Here is a 7320-nt window from a genome sequence, read left to right on the forward strand (position 1 = left end):
GGGCCCGGGGCGGCGCGGGGGCGCCGGGGGCTGAAGCCGGCCGCGGGGCCGCCCCGCGCTACGGCGCCGTGGCGGGCGGCATGCTGGCGGCGAGGAGCAGGCAATTCAAGAAATCAGGGAAAAAAAATTAAAAAAGGAAAAAAATTTGAAAAAAAAGGGGAAGCCCCCGCGCGCTCCGGCGGCGGCGCCCCCAGGAGCCGGCGCCCCGCGGCGCTGCCCTCCGCGGCGGGGCCGGCCCGGACCCGCGGGGGCCCCGGCGGTGCTGAAGGGACAGCGCGGCCGCCTCGGCTCCGCTCGGCTCGGCTCGGCGCGGCTCCGCTCGGCTCGGCGCTCCGGCTCCCCCGCGCTGCCGCTGCCGGCGGCCGGGACCCGGCGGCGCCGCCGCTGCCGCTGCTCCTGCCGCCGCCGCCGCCGCCGCGCGGCTCCCCCCGCGCCGCCCCGCCCCGCCCGCCGCGCAGGCGCCGCCCGCCCGCGCCGCCCGGTCCTAGCGCCGCCCGCTGCCTTCTCCCCCGCGGCGCGGCCGTTGGGCGCTGCTCGGACGCCAACGGCTCGCGGCGCCGCTTCCACGGACGCGTGTTTTGTCTCTTGCTGTAGTTGCTGCCAGCGGCTCAGGAGGAGCGAGCTTGTGGGAGCAGCCGAGCAGCCGAGAGCCCGCGGGTGGGTTGCGGGGGGTCGCGTCGTGGCACGGGGTGGGGCGCGGGGCTGAGGAGCGCTGCTGGAGCGCGGGGGCTTTGGGGCGGCGCGGCGCGGGGCGGCGGGAGGGTCGGGGGGGCGGTTAGGCTGAGCCTCGGGGGGCGGCGGCTCGGGGTCGTGAGCGGAGCGGCTGCAGGGAGCGAGCGGGGGCGGCGGGCTGGTCTGCAGAAATGAGAACGGTTGATCTGGGGGCGCGGGGGAGGAGGAAGGCGCAGGAGCTGGGCGCCGTTTGCGCGTGGGGCGCACGGGGAAAGCGAAGGCAGAGGCAGCGACGGGCAGTGTGTCACTGCTGTCGGCAACGGGAGGGAAAAGGGAGGCCGATCCAAGGAAGGAGCCTCAGCAGCTTTGCGCTCCGGCTAGCCCAAGCCAACGACAAAATCTCCAGCAAGAGATGCCAGGGAGTCATCTGAGCATTGGGACTGGGTAGAGGGAGAAAGGTTGATGACAGAGGGAGGCATCTGAGAACCCTTAGCGTGGAGATGCCATCTAAAATCCCGGAGCACTGCCAGAAAGAGGGAACGAAGTGAGAAGAGGGCAGGCCTGTGAACCCAATCCTGGAACTGAGAAAGGGAAAGGGAATGATGGCTCATTGAAAGAAATAATATAAGTGATTATTATTTTATAATCCTAGTAAGTTACTACTTTTAATAATAATAGATCCAGGTATCAACAGGAAGGTAACGTAGAGCAGAATCTGGAAGAGTTATGGAGCTGGAGGAAGGTGGGTGACCCAGGAAAGGAGTTTAAGGATCTGTGAATCCCAGGCCAGCTGGTCCTTTGAGATGCCTCCGCTACTGTAGACTTTCCTAGCTCTTTGGTCCTTGCCGTTTAAGCATTACTTTATCCTGCATTAGTGATTCCTCGTTGGGAATTTCAGTGCTGAGCCCCAAGGTGACTGTAGGGATGAAAGGGATGTTTTGCAGCTTCTGCAACTTCATTTTTCCTTCTTGCCTGGGCTTCTGCAGGAGGGTGACACAGGACCTTAGCAGCAATCTGAAAAGCCATGTTGAAAAACAGGTAATTTGTTTAAAGATAGTCTTCATGTACCCTGGCAGGGGAGGCCACACTTAAGTGACCTGAGAGATTTCTTTGAAGATCATCAGGCTGTAACTGATGAAGGAAGGTTGGTAGCTATGGAAAAGTTTGCTGTTTCAGAAGAGGCACGAGAGGGTTTCCAATCAGCAATGCATGGGTAAAGGGTGCACTGCAATCTGGAGCAAGAGAGTGGATCAAACGGGAGCTCTCGGGAAAAATATAAACTCAAAAATGGTCAAGTTCATGTTTACACATTATTTTGCTGTGGGAAGTAAAAGGTATTGTTGCGTTTGAAGCTTACGTTGAAGTGTGAGAGGCGAGAAGTGAAGTTCTTTATTAAACAAGAAGCGTGGCACAAAATAACTGTGTACTAAGATACAAAGACTTTGCATTGCACTGTAGATCATGGCATGGCTTGAGCTTATTTAAGTAATGATAGTTGCTACTGTCAGGTAGGTAGCTGTTGATTACACACAACAAATGTTTTGAGTCAGTTCAGCAGGTGCTGTGTATCAACAAAGTTCTGCTCTATCGGTGTATAAAACTGATTATGCATTTCTGAAAAAAAAATATTTTACACAAATGGGAATAAAACAAACCAAATTATTTTCAGGATTTTCTAACTTCTGGACAAAAAATGATAGTTTTCCGCAGAAGTTTGGTTAATCCTAAATTGTACAGTGCACTTCCGTCCCCTCCTCCACTGAAAAATAACAATGTTATACCTGTGTCTTATTTTGGTTTGTATCAGACCTTTCTAAAGATTCTTCCTGGCCTCAGAATACCTTTACTGGACTGATGTCTCAAACTACAAGTCTCCATCTTGAGCTGCGATGATCCCTAAGTATCTCCCCTTACTCTACAAAGACTTTCAAGACTCTAATGGATTTCTCTAATCCACTGTGTACACAAGCTGAAAATATGAATGAATTTTTTGCAGTCAGACATACCCTCATTCAGTCTTTTGGATTTCAGATTAGCTGTGTGTCTCCTCTGTGCCTTCAGACTTGCATCGTAGACAACATAATAATTTGCAGAAACAAGATTATGCATTTGGTGACCGTATCGCTCCACTGATTTCAGTAGAGTTAAAGAACAAATGAAGTGATTGAGTGAAAGTTTAGGTCCTGCATGAGTGAGCTGAGAGCAGTCCACTATATCCTTCCCTGTTGGTTGCCTTCACTATACTGGAAAGAGAAGATAGTCAGGGAGCACTTAATGTGAAGGTAGATGTGCATGTCTGAGAATTATCTACTATTTCTGTGGTAGTTTTTGTCATTTTTACTAAGTTAAATTAGTAATTCCTAAATTTTACTTGTTAGAAAGAGTTAAAATAACTTTAAGAGTGCTGGGACACACCTGAGGGAAGCACAGAGTTGGTATGTTGTTCAAATAGATCGCAGGCTGCTGGGAAAAGGGTTCTGGCACAGCAGCAGGTAATGCTCTCAGAAATTCTCAAAATAAGTTAAAAGACATTAGCCTTGGAGCTACGTTTTGTTTCCCTGAGCTGATTCTTGCAACTGGTGAGGGATTTTGATAATCTCCTGTTTTGAGCTGGGACCAGGTGAAGTCTGGGGCAGGTGGGTAAGACAGTCTGTAGGGTTTAGAAAACCTTTTCAATGTGGGAGCCTGCTGGGAGGCCCGAGTTACGTAGCTACTACCCAGAGGAGTAAATATGCATGCTGAGCCGTCCTGGTAAAGTCATTGGGACTTCTTACAACATTAGCTGCTCCTCTAAATCAACACTTTTAACAGTGGTAGTAGAAGCATAGTTTTAAGACATAGATCTATTTTAGCTTTTAAACTACTATATAGCAGAAAAGAGAGTCAGTCATCTTTCTAATCATAACACTTGGGTTAGGTCGCCCATGTCTCCTCTGTTGTGATGATGCAGGAAGAATAAGCCCGTCTTTCCCCTCCGTATCTGGTGTCCTGGGATCACCTTTGCTGCCCTACGCTTCAGCATCACTAGGATAATAATATACAATGAGAGATAAGTTGTCTTTCAGAGAGAAGTCTGAATTTGGTCTACAAAGATAACATTACCTTGTGGGTTTGCATGTTGTTCGTTTGTTAAGCCCCCTGCTATCCGTTTAATATTTTCGCTGAGAACTTCAGTGATTTCTACTCTTAACTCCAAGTCAGTTTTCCTCTCAATGTGGGGGATGATTTAGTATATATTCCCTAATAATCCTAAGCTTGATGAGTAATAACTTTGGAGCTAAGTTCTAGCTTTTTTTTTTTCTTTTTGTGTTTGTATGAAGTCATTTTACCACTTATGGAAGATGCTGGACTGATAGATCAAAAATCATAAGAGCGTTGCAGAGGCACAGAAAGCACACAGAGGGGCTTTGCTTTATGCCTCCGTGCTTTATCAGCGGAACAAGATTAGCTCATTCGGCAAGCCTGTTTAGTCTCTGCGCTCACTGAGATACCCAGCAAGGATACCAACGATGGGGACAGCTAACGAAGCACCCACTCCTTAACTTTAAGGCTACATAGTCCAAGTTCAGCAGCCAGGTTATGTTCAAGGAAAGCTTTGGTATGAAAACTTTTTGACCCATTCTAACAACAGCAACAACGTAAAGAGGGAAAAGAGACACTGGAAAAAAAAACCCTGTGACTTTATGTGCAAGCTAACCATGAATACGAGTGGAGAGCACGTTGAAAATATTTTAGACCTGGAGGAAGTTCAGAAGGAGGGAGAGATTTATTTGTAAGAGTTGTAATCTCAAAACAAAAGGCAGCCAGGGCTGGAACACCAGTTCTGCAAATGCATGTGTGCTATAATTCAGTCTGTGCTCTCTTGTATTAAATTCATGACAACACAACAGTATTTCAGCACAGTTCTTTATCAGTTGTAGATTACATCATGCTGTGAATTGCTCTGTCTGTTCATATTGATCCTTGTAAATCATTTGGTTTAAGGTCTTCAAATGGAAAGCTGCAATGCACTTCAGCATGTAATGTACTCGCTCTGTCCTTGAAACTCATTTAAAACCAAACAAAGCTGCACTTGTATAGATGATATTACTTTTCCGAAAGGTTAGATGTACCTCTGCAGACTGTCGATAGTTGGATGAAAGCCCTCTATGGCAAGAATGAGAAAGAAGGAGAAAGCCCTTGTTTGGTGCTTGATGTTGACTGAAGGAGCTGTAGAGGTGCCATGTGTCTGAAGAGCTGTGAAGCACAAAGCCCAATTACAAGAAGTCCTGCTGTTTTTAACAAGAATAGTCACAGGAGTAGAAATTGTGGCAGAATTCTAGTTCCTCTACGCTTATCTAGCTAGGTTTTTCTTCTTAATTACTGAAGTTTTGACTGAATATGTACTTCATTTTCATTCATGTTCTTGAACATGTGCATGGCTTTTTTGCGTGCTGAGAAGCACGTGCTATGGTCGACCTACCGGGTTGCATTTTGTCCCCGGTCCATTCATAGGGAGCAGCCTTTGATTGTGAGGGAAGGTCCTTCTGGGTCTGCAGATTCCTTTAGGAGCCTTTGAAAGAGTGCTGGTGTGGACATGTTAGTGTTGCAAAGTTATATATCAAACTGTGAGATAAACCAAAGTTGCCCTGAAAAAAATGAAGGTAATGTTGTATTATGTTAGATGTCATCATAACTCAGTTGGGCAAATACAAGTCATAGGAAAAGATGCTTAAACAGCAAAGGAAAAGCAAATGTGTGTTTATTACAAGGCACTATAGTGAGTTCATTGGTTTTCAGTCACTCCGTTAACTCAGGGAAACTCCCGTCCGAATCGGCTCAGTTTCACTGAGGATTTTGGGGAGCTGGAACCGGGTAAACGCGCAGACCAGGTTTGTGCCTCCGAGCAAGGCAAGGCAGAGGGAGTGATCTGCTTCCCGCTGAAGAGCTGCAAACGTTTCCAGACCGTGAGCGCAGGGGAGGGGAGGATTGCTCCTTTCTTACTGGGGAGCGGGACATTAAGCCTTGCAAATGACTCGTCTGTCTTCTCTCCAGCACCCAGCACCTGCCTGAATCCAGCACGTGGCTGCGCCGGGCCAGGCACCGACCTTCTCTTGGAGCACATCTGTATGCTGGATTGGTCCAAAACTATACGATCTTCTAGATATTGTAGTCAAGGCCTTAGTAAAAATGTCAGGATTCATCTTTGATAAGGTATTCCCCAAAACAGAAATGATTTTTCCTTGAGAAATCATGTAGCTAAATTACAGCAAAACCTACTTTAAGTAACCAAAATAGGGCACACAGCTTGGCTAATGCTTGACTTTATTATGGAGTATCATCATGGGAATGGTGTAGATTTGTCTCTGTCATCTTCTTGCTGATCCAGGCCTGATCCAGCAAAACAAGCACCTGGTGACAGGAAAAATTAAAATTGGAGGATTCATGTCAGTGTGTCACAAAAATGTGCTTATGGAAGCTGCTAAATATGTGTTACTGGGAGCAGAGTGCAGTAATCCCGAAGGCTCTAAATCTACATCTTTAAAAGAGCAAGCTGGGGTGCTCATTTAACTGAACTATTTAGCTCCCACCATGTATTATAGCTGGAGTTTCAAAAATTACTACTAATTGTTCTTTATTTTATAGACGGTCTGTTTTTGAGAGACCTTGGAGGTCCTTGACTTCCTGAGATTGGCCTGCTCAGCACTTACTGAAAGCAAAACTCTGCTATTGCTGCGGTAACTTTTTTAAAGTCTCAGCCAATTTGCAGCTGTACAAACTTATCACTAGACAGAGATGCATAGATAGAGACACACATAGTTTACGCATCCTGTATACAGAATACAGAACAGGAGGCATTAGTCTTTTCTTGAACAAGGCGCGCCGCTCTCAGTGCCTCAAGTATTTCTTTTTCATTTAACCACAAACAAATTTAGGGTCTGTCTTTGTGATGGAAGAGGCTGCATTTTAGGCAGTGTGTATGCTTGCCTGTCAGCTGACTAGTTCTCCAATGCATCCAAATGGTTAGAACGTTTCTTTCCCTGTTGTGTTTAACTGAAGACAGAGCTGTAGTTTTTGTTGAATGATTCACTTCCCACAACTGTTATTACTTCACCAGCCTACCCTGAAGTTGCAGTAGTGACTGAGATGTTCTCAGACAAGCAGACAGGAAAACGACCTGTAAATCGTTGTTGTTGTAAGCTGTATGGAAAACTTTGGATGTTGAAAGGTAAGAGCATTTCAGATAAATCTCCACAATGCTGGCACAAATGTTTAAAGCATTGCTTAAATCCCTTGATTAACCCAGCTTCTAAGTATTTGACATAAATCAATAACTCTGAGATTTCTTTGCTGTTCTCAAGATTTGTAAATATTTACCCAGCCAGTCCCATGAAATATGACAATATTTAATCCTGTTGAAGTAATTCTTTGTATGCTGCATATGAAGAGATATAATAGTTCCAGCGATGCTAGTTAAATAATTGGCACTAAGGATGAAATCTGCTGCCTTTCTTCTGCAAATAACCAGGATTTATACGCTGTAAATATGAGTGAATGGAAAGTAAAATCCACCTTCTGTCACAGCACTTGGGCCAGCTGCTGGGAATGCAAATTTCCTGGTTTTGGCTTGTGCTTTAGCCTACGGCTCAGCCTTAACAGCAGCCTTTT

The 7320-nt window shown here is 46.6% G+C and overlaps 1 long non-coding RNA gene across 1 annotated transcript; it reads left to right on the forward strand.

Annotated features, from left to right (window-relative positions):
- The first annotated feature begins 551 nt into the window (after nucleotides 1-551).
- LOC136991980 (uncharacterized) lies at nucleotides 552-6871 on the forward strand. The gene is made up of 3 exons (XR_010884005.1): nucleotides 552-657; nucleotides 5707-5865; nucleotides 6770-6871. It is a non-coding gene; the product is annotated as an uncharacterized lncRNA (long non-coding RNA).
- Nucleotides 6872-7320: the final 449 nt, after the last annotated feature.

This window comes from Apteryx mantelli, chromosome 4 (genome assembly GCF_036417845.1).
Source record: "Apteryx mantelli isolate bAptMan1 chromosome 4, bAptMan1.hap1, whole genome shotgun sequence".
Taxonomy (NCBI): domain Eukaryota; kingdom Metazoa; phylum Chordata; class Aves; order Apterygiformes; family Apterygidae; genus Apteryx; species Apteryx mantelli.